The sequence below is a fragment of the Lichenostomus cassidix genome, unplaced genomic scaffold (assembly GCF_008360975.1).
Source record: "Lichenostomus cassidix isolate B80296 unplaced genomic scaffold, HeHo_3.0 HiC_scaffold_50, whole genome shotgun sequence".
Lineage (NCBI taxonomy): Eukaryota > Metazoa > Chordata > Aves > Passeriformes > Meliphagidae > Lichenostomus > Lichenostomus cassidix.
The window spans coordinates 16,970-32,949 of NW_028147631.1; the positions used below are offsets into that span (position 1 = coordinate 16,970).

The 15,980-nt window shown below is 59.1% G+C and overlaps 25 non-coding genes and 3 pseudogenes across 25 annotated transcripts; all 28 read right to left on the reverse strand.

The window, feature by feature from the left end:
- Window positions 1–203: 203 nt before the first annotated feature.
- Window positions 204–322, reverse strand: LOC146421717 (5S ribosomal RNA). Its single transcript, XR_014848539.1, has one exon. It is a non-coding gene; the product is annotated as a 5S ribosomal RNA (ribosomal RNA).
- Window positions 323–542: 220 nt separating this feature from the next.
- LOC146421718 (5S ribosomal RNA) lies at window positions 543–661 on the reverse strand. The gene has a single exon (XR_014848522.1). It is a non-coding gene; the product is annotated as a 5S ribosomal RNA (ribosomal RNA).
- Window positions 662–881: 220 nt separating this feature from the next.
- Window positions 882–1,000, reverse strand: LOC146421719 (5S ribosomal RNA). The gene has a single exon (XR_014848517.1). It is a non-coding gene; the product is annotated as a 5S ribosomal RNA (ribosomal RNA).
- Window positions 1,001–7,611: 6,611 nt separating this feature from the next.
- Window positions 7,612–7,730, reverse strand: LOC146421720 (5S ribosomal RNA). The gene has a single exon (XR_014848511.1). It is a non-coding gene; the product is annotated as a 5S ribosomal RNA (ribosomal RNA).
- Window positions 7,731–7,950: 220 nt separating this feature from the next.
- On the reverse strand, window positions 7,951–8,069 carry LOC146421721 (5S ribosomal RNA; annotated as a pseudogene).
- Window positions 8,070–8,288: 219 nt separating this feature from the next.
- On the reverse strand, window positions 8,289–8,407 carry LOC146421722 (5S ribosomal RNA). The gene has a single exon (XR_014848523.1). It is a non-coding gene; the product is annotated as a 5S ribosomal RNA (ribosomal RNA).
- Window positions 8,408–8,627: 220 nt separating this feature from the next.
- LOC146421723 (5S ribosomal RNA) lies at window positions 8,628–8,746 on the reverse strand. Its single transcript, XR_014848540.1, has one exon. It is a non-coding gene; the product is annotated as a 5S ribosomal RNA (ribosomal RNA).
- A 220-nt stretch (window positions 8,747–8,966) lies between these two features.
- LOC146421724 (5S ribosomal RNA) lies at window positions 8,967–9,085 on the reverse strand. The gene has a single exon (XR_014848512.1). It is a non-coding gene; the product is annotated as a 5S ribosomal RNA (ribosomal RNA).
- A 220-nt stretch (window positions 9,086–9,305) lies between these two features.
- LOC146421725 (5S ribosomal RNA) lies at window positions 9,306–9,424 on the reverse strand. The gene has a single exon (XR_014848506.1). It is a non-coding gene; the product is annotated as a 5S ribosomal RNA (ribosomal RNA).
- Window positions 9,425–9,644: 220 nt separating this feature from the next.
- LOC146421726 (5S ribosomal RNA) lies at window positions 9,645–9,763 on the reverse strand. The gene has a single exon (XR_014848486.1). It is a non-coding gene; the product is annotated as a 5S ribosomal RNA (ribosomal RNA).
- A 220-nt stretch (window positions 9,764–9,983) lies between these two features.
- LOC146421727 (5S ribosomal RNA) lies at window positions 9,984–10,102 on the reverse strand (annotated as a pseudogene).
- A 222-nt stretch (window positions 10,103–10,324) lies between these two features.
- LOC146421728 (5S ribosomal RNA) lies at window positions 10,325–10,443 on the reverse strand (annotated as a pseudogene).
- A 220-nt stretch (window positions 10,444–10,663) lies between these two features.
- Window positions 10,664–10,782, reverse strand: LOC146421729 (5S ribosomal RNA). Its single transcript, XR_014848502.1, has one exon. It is a non-coding gene; the product is annotated as a 5S ribosomal RNA (ribosomal RNA).
- A 220-nt stretch (window positions 10,783–11,002) lies between these two features.
- On the reverse strand, window positions 11,003–11,121 carry LOC146421730 (5S ribosomal RNA). The gene has a single exon (XR_014848541.1). It is a non-coding gene; the product is annotated as a 5S ribosomal RNA (ribosomal RNA).
- A 220-nt stretch (window positions 11,122–11,341) lies between these two features.
- Window positions 11,342–11,460, reverse strand: LOC146421731 (5S ribosomal RNA). The gene has a single exon (XR_014848491.1). It is a non-coding gene; the product is annotated as a 5S ribosomal RNA (ribosomal RNA).
- Window positions 11,461–11,680: 220 nt separating this feature from the next.
- Window positions 11,681–11,799, reverse strand: LOC146421732 (5S ribosomal RNA). Its single transcript, XR_014848542.1, has one exon. It is a non-coding gene; the product is annotated as a 5S ribosomal RNA (ribosomal RNA).
- A 220-nt stretch (window positions 11,800–12,019) lies between these two features.
- On the reverse strand, window positions 12,020–12,138 carry LOC146421733 (5S ribosomal RNA). Its single transcript, XR_014848484.1, has one exon. It is a non-coding gene; the product is annotated as a 5S ribosomal RNA (ribosomal RNA).
- A 220-nt stretch (window positions 12,139–12,358) lies between these two features.
- LOC146421734 (5S ribosomal RNA) lies at window positions 12,359–12,477 on the reverse strand. The gene has a single exon (XR_014848543.1). It is a non-coding gene; the product is annotated as a 5S ribosomal RNA (ribosomal RNA).
- A 220-nt stretch (window positions 12,478–12,697) lies between these two features.
- Window positions 12,698–12,816, reverse strand: LOC146421735 (5S ribosomal RNA). The gene has a single exon (XR_014848545.1). It is a non-coding gene; the product is annotated as a 5S ribosomal RNA (ribosomal RNA).
- Window positions 12,817–13,036: 220 nt separating this feature from the next.
- On the reverse strand, window positions 13,037–13,155 carry LOC146421736 (5S ribosomal RNA). The gene has a single exon (XR_014848546.1). It is a non-coding gene; the product is annotated as a 5S ribosomal RNA (ribosomal RNA).
- Window positions 13,156–13,375: 220 nt separating this feature from the next.
- LOC146421737 (5S ribosomal RNA) lies at window positions 13,376–13,494 on the reverse strand. The gene has a single exon (XR_014848547.1). It is a non-coding gene; the product is annotated as a 5S ribosomal RNA (ribosomal RNA).
- A 220-nt stretch (window positions 13,495–13,714) lies between these two features.
- Window positions 13,715–13,833, reverse strand: LOC146421738 (5S ribosomal RNA). Its single transcript, XR_014848548.1, has one exon. It is a non-coding gene; the product is annotated as a 5S ribosomal RNA (ribosomal RNA).
- Window positions 13,834–14,053: 220 nt separating this feature from the next.
- LOC146421739 (5S ribosomal RNA) lies at window positions 14,054–14,172 on the reverse strand. Its single transcript, XR_014848549.1, has one exon. It is a non-coding gene; the product is annotated as a 5S ribosomal RNA (ribosomal RNA).
- A 220-nt stretch (window positions 14,173–14,392) lies between these two features.
- Window positions 14,393–14,511, reverse strand: LOC146421740 (5S ribosomal RNA). Its single transcript, XR_014848550.1, has one exon. It is a non-coding gene; the product is annotated as a 5S ribosomal RNA (ribosomal RNA).
- Window positions 14,512–14,731: 220 nt separating this feature from the next.
- LOC146421741 (5S ribosomal RNA) lies at window positions 14,732–14,850 on the reverse strand. Its single transcript, XR_014848551.1, has one exon. It is a non-coding gene; the product is annotated as a 5S ribosomal RNA (ribosomal RNA).
- A 220-nt stretch (window positions 14,851–15,070) lies between these two features.
- Window positions 15,071–15,189, reverse strand: LOC146421742 (5S ribosomal RNA). Its single transcript, XR_014848552.1, has one exon. It is a non-coding gene; the product is annotated as a 5S ribosomal RNA (ribosomal RNA).
- Window positions 15,190–15,409: 220 nt separating this feature from the next.
- Window positions 15,410–15,528, reverse strand: LOC146421743 (5S ribosomal RNA). The gene has a single exon (XR_014848553.1). It is a non-coding gene; the product is annotated as a 5S ribosomal RNA (ribosomal RNA).
- A 220-nt stretch (window positions 15,529–15,748) lies between these two features.
- On the reverse strand, window positions 15,749–15,867 carry LOC146421744 (5S ribosomal RNA). Its single transcript, XR_014848554.1, has one exon. It is a non-coding gene; the product is annotated as a 5S ribosomal RNA (ribosomal RNA).
- Between the last annotated feature and the right edge of the window lie 113 nt (window positions 15,868–15,980).

Here is a 15,980-nt window from a genome sequence, read left to right on the forward strand (position 1 = left end):
CACCGCTCTCCAGCGCGCAGGGGCAACCTCCGTGCCATGCCCCACAGAGCCACGGTTTCACCGGATGGCCACAAGGGCTGCAAGCCACCCTACTGCCCAACGGCCACGCGGGTCACAAGGTCTAGAGCCCTCCTGCCCCTCAATGCTGCGGCCCGATAAAAAACGAGGCGCCCGGTCCCCTGGGGCCAGCGTGCTGCAAAAAAGGCCTACAGCACCCGGTATTCCCAGGCGGTCTCCCATCCAAGTACTAACCGGGCCCGACCCTGCTTAGCTTCCGAGATCAGACGAGATCGGGCGTTCTCAGGGTGGTATGGCCGTAGGCACCCCTGAGCCCCAGATCACCGCTCTTCAGCGCTCAGAGGCAACCTCCCCGCCACGTCCCGCAGCGCCACAGGCCCACCGGCCGGTCGCCTGGGCTGCCCGCGTCCCTACTGCCCGAGGACCACTCGGCTCACGGGCTCTGGCGTCCTCCTGCCCCTCGATGCTGCCGCCCGATAAAAAACGAGGCGCCCAGTCCCCAGGGGCCAGCGTGCTGCAAAAAGGGCCTACAGCACCCGGTATTCCCAGGCGGTCTCCCATCCAAGTACTAACCGGGCCCGACCCTGCTTAGCTTCCGAGATCAGACGAGATCGGGCGTTCCCAGGGTGGTATGGCAGAAGGCACTCCTGAGCCCCAGAGCACTGCTCTCCAGCGCGCAGGGGCAACCTCCGTGCCGTGCCCCACAGAGCCACGGTTTCACCGGATGGCCAAAAGGGCTTCAAGCCACCCTACTGCTCAACGGCCACGCGGCTCACAAGGTCTAGAGCCCTCCTGCCCCTCAATGCTGCGGCCCGATAAAAAACGATGCGCCCGGTCCCCTGGGGCCAGCGTGCTGCAAGAAAGGCCTACAGCACCCGGTATTCCCAGGCGGTCTCCCATCCAAGTACTAACCGGGCCCGACCCGGCTTAGCTTCCGAGATCAGACGAGATCGGGCGTTCTCAGGGTGGTGTGGCCATAGGCAGCTGTCCCGGGTTAATGATAAGACTCTCTCTCCTCCGAGAGCGAAGGGCCCCGACACCCCCTCCCCCACCCACAACAGAACCTCTCAGATGAAAGTGAAGAAAAAACTATTTATTTAACAAAACCACGCAGAGTGCCCGACAAGGCACAGGGGAAGGGGAAAAACAAGGTGAAAGGCAGTTATTCAACCTGATTAAAAAGTCCTTTTCTCAGACGCAGTCCCTCTCCTCCTCGCCCCCCACCCGGGGCCGGGTGGAGCTCCCTGGAGAGCTCTGCTGTCCTCTGGCCCTCCTGGGTCTCCGGGTAGCAAAGCAGATCGAAGAGAAGGGGTCCAAACGAGGAAAAAGAAGAAGAATGGAAAAAACGGGAACAGAGCTCACTCCGACCCCCGTCCAGCACGCAGTCTCTGCCGAGCGACGAATCCTCCCCCGGAGCCAGGCTTGGGGAAAATGTTTTCAAAAAAACCCGCGTTTCTCTCCGCGGCTGGGTGCAGTTAAAGGGACAGGACCACACATTTTTTTTCTTTCTTGGGCATATAAGCCAACGATAGGGGATAAAGGAGTATCATATCATCAATCCAAGACATTCCACCCCTTATTCCATAGCGTTGGCTTAAGGCCCACCTTAACATCTTCCAACTTCAAACACACACATATATATATACACACCTATATACATACATACACACATACATATATACATATATACACATAATTATGTACAAATAATGTCACGAACGGTGAACGGTGGTATGTTGCCATCCCAACCTTACATGTGGCCTTCACCCAAAATTAAATTTCCCTGAGGGACACATTGTGTTTTTCCATCTTCCTGCATTATCCACCAAGTACACCCTGGTCCCTGGGCAAAGACAACCCCACGGATGGGTTTGTCTTTATGTGAGGCAGAATCAATCCAGACAGTTTTCCCTAACAAGCCTCTGGCATGTACTGCTGGGACCTTATCTCCATCCACTGTATGTAGAAGCTCAGATTGGGCAGGACCTGCTCGGTTGATGGAGCCTCGGGTATTGACTAACCAGGTGGCCTCTGCCAAATGTCGCTCCCAATTCTTATAAGTTCCCCCACCCAATGCCTTTAGGGTGGTTTTTAACAGTCCATTATACCGTTCCACTTTGCCAGCGGCTGGTGCATGATAGGGAATGTGGTACACCCACTCAATGCCATGGTCTCTAGCCCAGTTGTTTATGAGGCTGTTTTTAAAATGAGTTCCGTTATCTGACTCAATTCTCTCAGGGGTACCATGCCTCCACAGGACTTGGTTCTCAAGGCCCAGGATGGTGTTACGAGCAGTGGCATGAGGCACAGGGTAGGTTTCCAGCCACCCAGTGGTGGCTTCTACCATTGTGAGCACATAACGCTTGCCATGGCGGGTTTGAGGCAGTGTGATGTAATCAATCTGCCAGGCCTCTCCATACTTATATTTTGACCACCTTCCACCATACCACAGGGGTTTCACCCGCTTGGCTTGCTTGATGGCAGCACATGTTTCACAGTCATGGATAACTTGAGAGATGCAGTCCATGGTTAGATCCACCCCTCGGTCTCGTGCCCACTTATAGGTGGCATCTCTGCCCTGATGGCCTGAGGCATCATGGGCCCATCGAGCTAGTAATAAATCTCCTTTATGCTGCCAATCCAAGTCTACCTGGGACACCTTTATCTTTGCAGCCTGATCTACCTGTTCGTTGTTTCGGTGTTCCTCATTAGCTCAACTCTTGGGGACATGGGCGTCTACATGGCGGACCTTCACAGGTAGTCTCTCTGCCCCGCTAGCGATGTCTTTCCACTCTTCAGCTGCCCAAATTGGTTTTCCCCCTACGCTGCCAACCAGCCTTCTTCCACTTTTCCAGCCAACCCCACAGAGCATTGGCTACCATCCATGAATCAGTATGAAGGTAGAGCTTTGGCCATTTCTCTCTTTCAGCAATGTCCAGGGCTAACTGAACGGCTTTGAGCTCAGCGAATTGGCTCGATCCACCCTCTTCTTCCCTAGCTTCTGCAACCCGTCGTGTGGGGCTCCACACAGCTGCTTTCCATTTTCTTTTTGTCCCTACAAGACGACAGGAACCATCAGTGAAAAGAGCGTAGCGTGTTTCATCTGCTGGCAGTTGGTTGTATGGTGGGGCTTCTTCTGCACGGGTCACCTGTTCCAGCTCCTCTTCCTCAGTCAGACTAAAATTTTCACCTTCAGGCCAATTTGTAATTATTTCCAAAATCCCAGGGCGATTCAGATTTCCCATACGGGCACGCTGTGTGATAAGGGCAATCCATATGCTCCATGTGCCATTGGTGGCATGATGAGTAGAGGGAACCTCTGCTTTAAACATCCACCCCAGCACCGGTAGTCGAGGTGCCAGGAGGAGTTGTGATTCTGTGCCAATTACCTCTGAGGCAGCTTGGACTCCTTCATATGCTGCTAGGATTTCTTTCTCTGTTGGGGTGTAGTTGGCTTCAGACCCTCTGTAACTTCGGCCCCAAAATCCCAGTGGTCGACCTCGGGTCTCACCAGGCACCTTCTGCCAAAGGCTCCAGGACAGGCCATGGCTCCCAGCTGCAGAGTAAAGCACATTCTTTACTTCTGGCCCTGTCCTGACTGGGCCAAGGGCTACTGCATGAGCAATCTCCTGCTTGATCTGGGTGAAGGCTTGCTGCTGTTCAGGGCCCCCATGGAAATCGTTCTTCTTGCGGGTTATGAGGTAGAGAGGACTCACGATCTGGCTGTACTCAGGGATGTGCATTCTCCAAAAGCCTATGGCACCTAGGAAAGCTTGCGTCTCCTTCTTGTTGGTTGGGGGGGACATTGTGATGATTTTATTGATAACCTCAGTAGGAATCTGACGCTGTCCATCTTGCCACTTCACTCCTAGGAACTGGATCTCTTTGGCAGGCCCTTTGACTTTGCTCTTTTTTATAGCGAAACCGGCTTCCAGGAGAATCTGGATTACTTCCTTTCCTTTCTCAAATACTTCTTCTGCTGTGTCCCCCCACACAATGATGTCATCAATGTATTGCAAATGTTCTGGAGCCCCACCCTGTTCTAGTGCAGCCTGGATCAGTCCATGGCAGATGGTGGGACTGTGTTTCCACCCCTGGGGCAATCGGTTCCAGGTGTACTGCACGCCCCTCCAGGTGAAAGCAAACTGAGGTCTGCACTCTGCTGCCAGAGGAATGGAGAAAATTGCATTTGCAATGTCAATAGTAGCATACCACTTTGCTGCCTTGGACTCTAGCTCATACTGGAGCTCCAGCATGTCTGGCACAGCAGCACTCAGAGGTGGAGTCACCTCATTCAAGGCACGATAGTCCACAGTCAATCTCCATTCCCCATCAGATTTTCGCACAGGCCAAATGGGGCTGTGAAAGGATGAGTGGGTCCTGCTGACCACCCCTTGGCTCTCCAGCTCACAGATTAGTTTGTGAATGGGAATCACGGCATCACGAGTTGTCCGGTACTGTCGGCGGTGCACAATGGAGGTTGCAATCTGTACTTGTTGCTCTTCCCCTTTCAGGAGTCCTACTGCAGATGGGTTCTCTGACAGTCCAGGCAAGGTGTTCAATTGTTTTATGCCCTCTGTCTCTACAGCAGCTATCCCACATGCCCACTTGAGTCCCTTTGGGTCTTTGAAATATCCATTTCGGAGGAAGTCTATACCCAAAATACATGGAGCCTCTGGGCCAGTCACAATGGAATGTTCTTTCCACTCTCTTCCAGTCAGGCTCACCTCAGCTTTCACGAGGGTCAAGTCTTGTGATCCTCCTGTAACGCCGGAAATAGAAATAGGTTCTGTCCCCACATGTCTCGATGGGATTATCGTGCATTGTGCACCAGTGTCAACTAAAGCCTTGTATTCCTGTGGCTCTGATGTGCCAGGCCACCGAATCCACACTGTCCAAAAAATTCGGTTTTCCCTGGCCTCTACCTGGCTAGAGGCAGGGCCCCTCTAACCATGGTGGGTATTTGTGTTAGAGGTTCCTTCAACGGAATCAGTCATATTGAGTAGAGCTACTTCCCTTCTGGTGGAGTTCCTTCTCTGAGTCTTGCCCTCCTTCAATTCACGCACTCGTCGTGCCAGGACAGCAGTGGGTTGTCCATCCCACCTGTTCATGTTTTCTCCACTGTCACACAGGAAATACCACAACTCATGTCGAGGGATATATCCAGTTCTCATAGCTGAGGAGCGTCTGCATGGGGTAGCAGAACCTCTGGTCTGTACTGCTGAGATTTGGAGAAGGCTGTCTTTAATCTCTTTACTGAGTTTCTCATGATTCTTCTCTATCTTATCTTCTAGTTTCTGCAGATTTGTTTCCACAGCTGAGATTCTTGCATTCATTGGGCTATGCACGACATCTGCATACGCTCGGAGTTTCCTTGTCATATCACGCACAGTCTCATGCCCGTCATCTTGCTTCATAATGGCTAAAGCAGAAGAATACCCTGATGGCCCAAGCTTTAGGAGTTTCCGCCACATCACAGGTGTACATTCTATCCTATCTGGGTCTATAATCGGATCTGGGTTTGCTATGTCCTCTGGGAAGACAATTTCTACCACTGCCATTTCTCTCAAGCGTTGAATCCCTTGTTCTATGGTTCTCCACTGGGTTTGTTGCGAATAGAGATCGTCGGGATGTAGGTATCTGTCTCTGCAGCTCTGATAGCTCGTCTCCAGAGGCTGCTGCAGTCAGGCCCATCTCGTATAGTTTGGTTGATATCTGGGTCACGTGACACAGTCCCTAAATGCCTTGCCTCAGTAGCATCTAGAAGTGTAACATCGCCTGCAGCATCCCAAAGACGGACTAACCAACTAATCACAGATTCATCATCTCGTTGGACATAATCTTTTCTTAGGCTGTGAAGGGCTCTCACATTCATGGATTCAACAATGACCTCTGACTCAGTTGCTGGCCTTGAGGGTCCCTCCCCACTGTCATCTGGGCGATCAGTCTTAAATTGGGCTTTCCTGCTCCTTGTAATAGGAGCAACTGCCATTGGCTTAGGCTCCCTTACTTCCTGTTCTATAATATCTGACAGTGTACGATAAGCATATGCCAGGGCCCAACATATTGCACTGCAGTTGTCTCTGCACTTCTCTTTCAGATACTTCCCCACCTCAGCTGGTCTCAGGATTTGTCCAGGGGGAAATTCCCAGTCTATTGGATCAGAGAATTTCTTTAAAGTTTTACCTATGTCCTCCCATACTCCACACCATTCAAATTTCCTCACATCTGGATTAGGTGCCTGCTCCTGCTCAGCCCCTCTGGACTTCTCAGCCCTCATTCTGGTAACACTGAACATCATATACACGGAAACTCCTAGGTAAAGCACCTGTACTACCAAGTTAATGGTCTCTTTAACATCCAGGGGAAACTGAATATTCTCAAAAGCTGATATACCAGATTTAAAGGGAAAGAGATGGGTGAGGAGCCAGGAAGCTTCACCCTCTACTTCTCTAACAGGTTGGGTAATATTAATAACAAAACTCCAAAACAGGTTACTAAAACTAGAGGAGGAAACTAACAGAGCATGTACATCTTTAACTGTTTCCCATACCTTCTTACAGATCGTCAGTATCACAAACATTACTATAACAAGCCGGAGTCGTGTCCCTGATTGGTGGAAATTATACATTAGGGACAGGATTGCCCCTACCTGTTGGTAGGGAAACAAACCTATGTGCCAAACAGACAGTATTACATCAAACAACCTCCCATCAAACAGCATAGTGACTACTGATGGCTGTAATTCAATACCAAGCGATTAAAACCAGAATGCAATTATTAGGGTTTTTTCTTCACTTTCTCTAACCCCACAAAAGGTGTAGAACAAGTAATCGAGGCCCCACGTTGGGCGCCAAATATGTCCTGGGTTAATGATAAGACTCTCTCCTCCGAGAGCGAAGGGCCCCGACACCCCCTCCCCCACCCACAACAGAACCTCTCAGATGAAAGTGAAGAAAAAAACTATTTATTTAACAAAACCACGCAGAGTGCCCTACAAGGCACAGGGGAAGGGGAAAAACAAGGTGAAAGGCAGTTATTCAACCTGGATAAAAAGTCCTTTTCTCAGACGCAGTCCCTCTCCTCCTCGCCCCCCACCCGGGGCCGGGTGGAGCTCCCCGGAGAGCTCTGCTGTCCTCTGGCCCTCCTGGGTCTCCGGGTGGCAAAGCAGATCGAAGAGAAGGGGTCCAAACGAGGAAAAAAGAAGAAGAATGGAAAAAACGGGAACAGAGCTCACTCCGACCCCCGTCCAGCACGCAGTCTCTGCCGAGCAACGAATCCTCCCCCGGAGCCAGGCTTGGGGAAAATGTTTTCAAAAAAACCCGCGTTTCTCTCCGCGGCTGGGTGCAGTTAAAGGGACAGGACCACACATTAGCCAAGAGCTCCACATCACCGCCCTTCAGCGTGCAGAGGCAACCTCCCCGCCACGTCCCGCAGCGTCACAGGCCCACTGGCCACTCGCCCCGGCTGCCCGAGACCCGAGTACCCGAGGACCGCTCGGCTCGCGGGATCTGGCGTCCTCCTGCCCCTCGATGCTGCCGCCCGATAAAAAACGAGGCGCCCAGTCCCCAGGGGCCAACGTGCTGCAAAAACGGCCTACAGCACCCGGTATTCCCAGGCAGTCTCCCATCCAAGTACTAACCGGGCCCGACCCTGCTTAGCTTCCGAGATCAGACGAGATCGGGCATTCTCAGAGTGGTATGGCCGTAGGCAACCCAGAGACCCAGAGGACCGCTCTCCAGCGCGCAGTGGCAGCCTCCGTGCCGTGCCCCGCAGAGCCACGGTTTCACCAGATGGCCACAAGGGCTGCAAGCCACCCGACTGCCCAACGGCCACGCGGCTCACAAGGTCTAGAGCCCTCCTGCCCCTCAATGCTGCGGCCCGATAAAAAACGAGGCGCCCGGTCCCCTGGGGCCAGCGTGCTGCAAAAAAGGCCTACAGCACCCGGTATTCCCAGGCGGTCTCCCATCCAAGTACTAACCGGGCCCGACCCTGCTTAGCTTTCGAGATCAGACGAGATTGGGCGTTCTCAGGGTGCTATGGCCGTAGACACCCCTGAGCCCAAGATAACCGCTCTTCAGCGTGCAGAGGCAACCTCCCCGCCACGTCCCACAGCGTTAAAGGCCTACCAGCCAGTCGCCCGGGCTGCCCGAGACCCGAGTGCCCGAGGACCACTCGGCTCACGGGCTCTGGCGTCATCCTGCCCCTCGATGCTGCCGCCCGAAAAAAACGAGGCGCCCAGTCCCCAGGGGCCAGCGTGCTGCAAAAAGGGCCTACAGCACCCGGTATTCCCAGGCGGTCTCCCATCCAAGTACTAACCGGGCCCGACCCTGCTTAGCTTCCGAGATCAGACGAGATCGGGCGTTCCCAGGGTGGTATGGCAGAAGGCACTCCTGAGCCCCAGAGCACTGCTCTCCAGCGCGCAGGGGCAACCTCCGTGCCGTGCCCCACAGAGCCACGGTTTCACCGGATGGCCACAAGGGCTGCAAGCCACCCTACTGCTCAACGGCCACGCGGCTCACAAGGTCTAGAGCCCTCCTGCCCCTCAATGCTGCGGCCCGATAAAAAACGAGGCGCCCGGTCCCCTGGGGCCAGCGTGCTGCAAGAAAGGCCTACAGCACCCGGTATTCCCAGGCGGTCTCCCATCCAAGTACTAACCGGGCCCGACCCTGCTTAGCTTCCGAGATCAGACGAGATCGGGCGTTCTCAGGGTGGTATGGCCGTAGGCAGCCAAGAGCTCCACATCACCGACCTTCAGCGTGCAGAGGCAACCTCCCCGCCACGTCCCGCAGCGTCACAGGCCCACTGGCCAGTCGCCCCGGCTGCCCGAGACCCGAGTACCCGAGGACCGCTCGGCTCGCGGGATCTGGCGTCCTCCTGCCCCTCGATGCTGCCGCCCGATAAAAAACGAGGCGCCCAGTCCCCAGGGGCCAACGTGCTGCAAAAACGGCCTACAGCACCCGGTATTCCCAGGCAGTCTCCCATCCAAGTACTAACCGGGCCCGACCCTGCTTAGCTTCCGAGATCAGACGAGATCGGGCATTCTCAGAGTGGTATGGCCGTAGGCAACCCAGAGACCCAGAGGACCGCTCTCCAGCGCGCAGTGGCAGCCTCCGTGCCGTGCCCCGCAGAGCCACGGTTTCACCAGATGGCCACAAGGGCTGCAAGCCACCCGACTGCCCAACGGCCACGCGGCTCACAAGGTCTAGAGCCCTCCTGCCCCTCAATGCTGCGGCCCGATAAAAAACGAGGCGCCCGGTCCCCTGGGGCCAGCGTGCTGCAAAAAAGGCCTACAGCACCCAGTATTCCCAGGCGGTCTCCCATCCAAGTACTAACCGGGCCCGACCCTGCTTAGCTTCCGAGATCAGACGAGATCGGGCGTTCCAAGGGTGGTATGGCCGTAGGCAGCCAAGAGCTCCACATCACCGCCCTTCAGCGTACAGCGGCAACCTCCCCGCCACGTCCCGCAGCGTCACAGGCCCACCGGCCAGTCGCCCCGGCTGCCCGAGACCCGAGTGCCCGAGGACCGCTCGGCTCGCGGGATCTGGCGTCCTCCTGCCCCTCGATGCTGCCGCCCGATAAAAAACGAGGCGCCCGGTCCCCTGGGGCCAGCGTGCTGCAAAAAAGGCCTACAGCACCCGGTATTCCCAGGCGGTCTCCCATCCAAGTACTAACCGGGCCCGACCCTGCTTAGCTTCCGAGATCAGACGAGATCGGGCGTTCTCAGGGTGGTATGGCTGTAGGCACTCCTGAGCCCCAGATCACTGCTCTTCAGCGCTCAGAGGCAATCTCCCCGCCACGTCCCTCGGCGCCACAGGCCCACTGGCCGGTCGCCTGGGCTGCCCGCGTCCCTACTGCCCGAGGACCACTCGGCTCACAGGCTCTGGCGTCCTCCTGCCCCTCGATGCTGCCGCCCGATAAAAAAGGAGGCGCCCAGTCCCCAGGGGCCAACGTGCTGCAAAAAGAGCCTACAGCACCCGGTATTCCCAGGCAGTCTCCCATCCAAGTACTAACCGGGCCCGACCCTGCTTAGCTTCCGAGATCAGACGAGATCGGGCATTCTCAGAGTGGTATGGCAGAAGGCAACCCAGAGACCCAGAGCACCGCTCTCCAGCGCGCAGTGGCAGCCTCCGTGCCCTGCCCCACAGAGCCACGGTTCCACCGGACAGCCACATTGGCTGCCCGCGACCATACTGCCCAAAGGCTCCTCGGCTCACAAGCTCTAGAACCCTCTGGTGCCCCTCAATGCTTCTGCCCGATATAAAACGAGACGCCCGGCCCCCAGGGGACAGCTTGCCGAAAAAACATCCTACAGCACCCGGTATTCCCAGGCAGTCTCCCATCCAAGTACTAACCGGGCCCGACCCTGCTTAGCTTCCGAGATCAGACGAGATCGGGCGTTCCCAGGGTGGTATGGCAGAAGGCACTCCTGAGCCCCAGAGCACTGCTCTCCAGCGCGCAGGGGCAACCTCCGTGCCGTGCCCCACAGAGCCACGGTTTCACCGGATGGCCACAAGGGCTGCAAGCCACCCTACTGCTCAACGGCCACGCGGCTCACAAGGTCTAGAGCCCTCCTGCCCCTCAATGCTGCGGCCCGATAAAAAACGAGGCGCCCGGTCCCCTGGGGCCAGCGTGCTGCAAGAAAGGCCTACAGCACCCGGTATTCCCAGGCGGTCTCCCATCCAAGTACTAACCGGGCCCGACCCGGCTTAGCTTCCGAGATCAGACGAGATCGGGCGTTCTCAGGGTGGTATGGCCATAGGCAGCCAAGAGCTCCACATCACCGCCCTTCAGCGTGCAGAGGCAACCTCCCCGCCACGTCCCGCGGTGCCACAGGCCCACCGGCCGGTCGCCCGGGCTGCCCGCGTCCCTACTGCCCGAGGACCACTCGGCTCACGGGCTCTGGCGTCCTCCTGCCCCTCGATGCTGCCGCCCGATAAAAAACGAGGCGCCCGGTCCCCAGGGGCCAGCGTGCTGCAAAAAGGGCCTACAGCACCCGGTATTCCCAGGCGGTCTCCCATCCAAGTACTAACCGGGCCCGACCCTGCTTAGCTTCCGAGATCAGACGAGATCGGGCGTTCTCAGGGTGGTATGGCCGTAGGCACTCCTGAGCCCCAGATCACCGCTCTTCAGCGCTCAGAGGCAACCTCCCCGCCACGTCCCGCGGCGCCACAGGCCCACCGGCCGGTCGCCCGGGCTGCCCGCGTCCCTACTGCCTGAGGACCACTCGGCTCACGGGCTCTGGCGTCCTCCTGCCCCTCGATGCTGCCGCCCGATAAAAAACGAGGCGCCCGGTCCCCAGGGGCCAGCGTGCTGCAAAAAGGGCCTACAGCACCCGGTATTCCCAGGCAGTCTCCCATCCAAGTACTAACCGGGCCCGACCCTGCTTAGCTTCCGAGATCAGACGAGATCGGGCGTTCTCAGGGTGGTATGGCCGTAGGCACTCCTGAGCCCCAGATCACCGCTCTTCAGCGTGCAGAGGCAACCTCCCCGCCACGTCCCGCAGCGTTACAGGCCTACCAGCCAGTCGCCCGGGCTGCCCGAGACCCGAGTGCCCGAGGACCACTCGGCTCACGGGCTCTGGCGTCCTCCTGCCCCTCGATGCTGCCGCCCAATAAAAAACGAGGCGCCCAGTCCCCAGGGGCCAGCGTGCTGCAAAAAGGGCCTACAGCACCCGGTATTCCCAGGCGGTCTCCCATCCAAGTACTAACCGGGCCCGACCCTGCTTAGCTTCCGAGATCAGACGAGATCGGGCGTTCTCAGGGTGGTATGGCCGTAGGCACCCCTGAGCCCCAGATCACCGCTCTTCAGCGTGCAGAGGCAACCTCCCCGCCACGTCCCGCAGCGTTACAGGCACACCGGCCGGTCGCCCGGGCTGCCCGAGACCCGAGTGCCCGAGGACCACTCGGCTCACGGGCTCTGGCGTCCTCCTTCCCCTCGATGCTGCCGCCCAATAAAAAACGAGGCGCCCATTCCCCAGGGGCCAGCGTGCTGCAAAAACAGCCTACAGCACCCGGTATTCCCAGGCGGTCTCCCATCCAAGTACTAACCGGGCCCGACCCTGCTTAGCTTCCGAGATCAGACGAGATCGGGCGTTCTCAGGGTGGTATGGCCGTAGGCACCCCTGAGCCCCAGATCACCGCTCTTCAGCGTGCAGAGGCAACCTCCCCGCCACGTCCCGCAGCGTTACAGGCCTACCAGCCAGTCGCCCGGGCTGCCCGAGACCCGAGTGCCCGACGACCACTCGGCTCACGGGCTCTGGCGTCCTCCTGCCCCTCGATGCTGCCGCCCAATAAAAAACGAGGCGCCCAGTCCCCAGGGGCCAGCGTGCTGCAAAAAGGGCCTACAGCACCCGGTATTCCCAGGCGGTCTCCCATCCAAGTACTAACCGGGCCCGACCCTGCTTAGCTTCCGAGATCAGACGAGATCGGGCGTTCTCAGGGTGGTATGGCCGTAGGCACTCCTGAGCCCCAGATCACCGCTCTTCAGCGTGCAGAGGCAACCTCCCCGCCACGTCCCGCAGCGTTACAGGCCTACCAGCCAGTCGCCCGGGCTGCCCGAGACCCGAGTGCCCGAGGACCACTCGGCTCACGGGCTCTGGCGTCCTCCTGCCCCTCGATGCTGCCGCCCAATAAAAAACGAGGCGCCCAGTCCCCAGGGGCCAGCGTGCTGCAAAAAGGGCCTACAGCACCCGGTATTCCCAGGCGGTCTCCCATCCAAGTACTAACCGGGCCCGACCCTGCTTAGCTTCCGAGATCAGACGAGATCGGGCGTTCTCAGGGTGGTATGGCCGTAGGCACTCCTGAGCCCCAGATCACCGCTCTTCAGCGCGCAGAGGCAACCTCCCCGCCACGTCCCGCAGCGTTACAGGCCCACCGGCCGGTCGCCCGGGCTGCCCGAGACCCTACTGCCCGAGGACCACTCGGCTCACGGGCTCTGGCGTCCTCCTGCCCCTCGATGCTGCCGCCCAATAAAAAACGAGGCGCCCAGTCCCCAGGGGCCAGCGTGCTGCAAAAAGGGCCTACAGCACCCGGTATTCCCAGGCGGTCTCCCATCCAAGTACTAACCGGGCCCGACCCTGCTTAGCTTCCGAGATCAGACGAGATCGGGCGTTCTCAGGGTGGTATGGCCGTAGGCACTCCTGAGCCCCAGATCACCGCTCTTCAGCGTGCAGAGGCAACCTCCCCGCCACGTCCCGCAGCGTTACAGGCCTACCAGCCAGTCGCCCGGGCTGCCCGAGACCCGAGTGCCCGAGGACCACTCGGCTCACGGGCTCTGGCGTCCTCCTTCCCCTCGATGCTGCCGCCCAATAAAAAACGAGGCGCCCAGTCCCCAGGGGCCAGCGTGCTGCAAAAAGGGCCTACAGCACCCGGTATTCCCAGGCGGTCTCCCATCCAAGTACTAACCGGGCCCGACCCTGCTTAGCTTCCGAGATCAGACGAGATCGGGCGTTCTCAGGGTGGTATGGCCGTAGGCACCCCTGAGCCCCAGATCACCGCTCTTCAGCGTGCAGAGGCAACCTCCCCGCCACGTCCCGCAGCGTTACAGGCACACCGGCCGGTCGCCTGGGCTGCCCGAGACCCGAGTGCCCGAGGACCACTCGGCTCGCGGGCTCTGGCGTCCTCCTGCCCCTCGATGCTGCCGCCCAATGAAAAATGAGGCGCCCAGTCCCCAGGGGCCAGCGTGCTGCAAAAAGGGCCTACAGCACCCGGTATTCCCAGGCGGTCTCCCATCCAAGTACTAACCGGGCCCGACCCTGCTTAGCTTCCGAGATCAGACGAGATCGGGCGTTCTCAGGGTGGTATGGCCGTAGGCACTCCTGAGCCCCAGATCACCGCTCTTCAGCGTGCAGAGGCAACCTCCCCGCCACGTCCCGCAGCGTTACAGGCCTACCAGCCAGTCGCCCGGGCTGCCCGAGACCCGAGTGCCCGAGGACCACTCGGCTCACGGGCTCTGGCGTCCTCCTGCCCCTCGATGCTGCCGCCCAATAAAAAACGAGGCGCCCAGTCCCCAGGGGCCAGCGTGCTGCAAAAAGGGCCTACAGCACCCGGTATTCCCAGGCGGTCTCCCATCCAAGTACTAACCGGGCCCGACCCTGCTTAGCTTCCGAGATCAGACGAGATCGGGCGTTCTCAGGGTGGTATGGCCGTAGGCACTCCTGAGCCCCAGATCACCGCTCTTCAGCGTGCAGAGGCAACCTCCCCGCCACGTCCCGCAGCGTTACAGGCCTACCAGCCAGTCGCCCGGGCTGCCCGAGACCCGAGTGCCCGAGGACCACTCGGCTCACGGGCTCTGGCGTCCTCCTGCCCCTCGATGCTGCCGCCCAATAAAAAACGAGGCGCCCAGTCCCCAGGGGCCAGCGTGCTGCAAAAAGGGCCTACAGCACCCGGTATTCCCAGGCGGTCTCCCATCCAAGTACTAACCGGGCCCGACCCTGCTTAGCTTCCGAGATCAGACGAGATCGGGCGTTCTCAGGGTGGTATGGCCGTAGGCACTCCTGAGCCCCAGATCACCGCTCTTCAGCGTGCAGAGGCAACCTCCCCGCCACGTCCCGCAGCGTTACAGGCCTACCAGCCAGTCGCCCGGGCTGCCCGAGACCCGAGTGCCCGAGGACCACTCGGCTCACGGGCTCTGGCGTCCTCCTGCCCCTCGATGCTGCCGCCCAATAAAAAACGAGGCGCCCAGTCCCCAGGGGCCAGCGTGCTGCAAAAAGGGCCTACAGCACCCGGTATTCCCAGGCGGTCTCCCATCCAAGTACTAACCGGGCCCGACCCTGCTTAGCTTCCGAGATCAGACGAGATCGGGCGTTCTCAGGGTGGTATGGCCGTAGGCACTCCTGAGCCCCAGATCACCGCTCTTCAGCGTGCAGAGGCAACCTCCCCGCCACGTCCCGCAGCGTTACAGGCCTACCAGCCAGTCGCCCGGGCTGCCCGAGACCCGAGTGCCCGAGGACCACTCGGCTCACGGGCTCTGGCGTCCTCCTGCCCCTCGATGCTGCCGCCCAATAAAAAACGAGGCGCCCAGTCCCCAGGGGCCAGCGTGCTGCAAAAAGGGCCTACAGCACCCGGTATTCCCAGGCGGTCTCCCATCCAAGTACTAACCGGGCCCGACCCTGCTTAGCTTCCGAGATCAGACGAGATCGGGCGTTCTCAGGGTGGTATGGCCGTAGGCACCCCTGAGCCCCAGATCACCGCTCTTCAGCGTGCAGAGGCAACCTCCCCGCCACGTCCCGCAGCGTTACAGGCACACCGGCCGGTCGCCTGGGCTGCCCGAGACCCGAGTGCCCGAGGACCACTCGGCTCGCGGGCTCTGGCGTCCTCCTGCCCCTCGATGCTGCCGCCCAATGAAAAATGAGGCGCCCAGTCCCCAGGGGCCAGCGTGCTGCAAAAAGGGCCTACAGCACCCGGTATTCCCAGGCGGTCTCCCATCCAAGTACTAACCGGGCCCGACCCTGCTTAGCTTCCGAGATCAGACGAGATCGGGCGTTCTCAGGGTGGTATGGCCGTAGGCACCCCTGAGCCCCAGATCACCGCTCTTCAGCGTGCAGAGGCAACCTCCCCGCCACGTCCCGCAGCGTTACAGGCCTACCGGCCAGTCGCCCGGGCTGCCCGAGACCCGAGTGCCCGAGGACCACTCGGCTCACGGGCTCTGGCGTCCTCCTGCCCCTCGATGCTGCCGCCCAATAAAAAACGAGGCGCCCGGTCCCCAGGGGCCAGCGTGCTGCAAAAAGGGCCTACAGCACCCGGTATTCCCAGGCGGTCTCCCATCCAAGTACTAACCGGGCCCGACCCTGCTTAGCTTCCGAGATCAGACGAGATCGGGCGTTCTCAGGGTGGTATGGCCGTAGGCACTCCTGAGCCCCAGATCACCGCTCTTCAGCGTGCAGAGGCAACCTCCCCGCCACGTCCTGCAGCGCCACAGGCCCACCGGCCGGTCGCCTGGGCTGCCCGCGTCCCTACTGC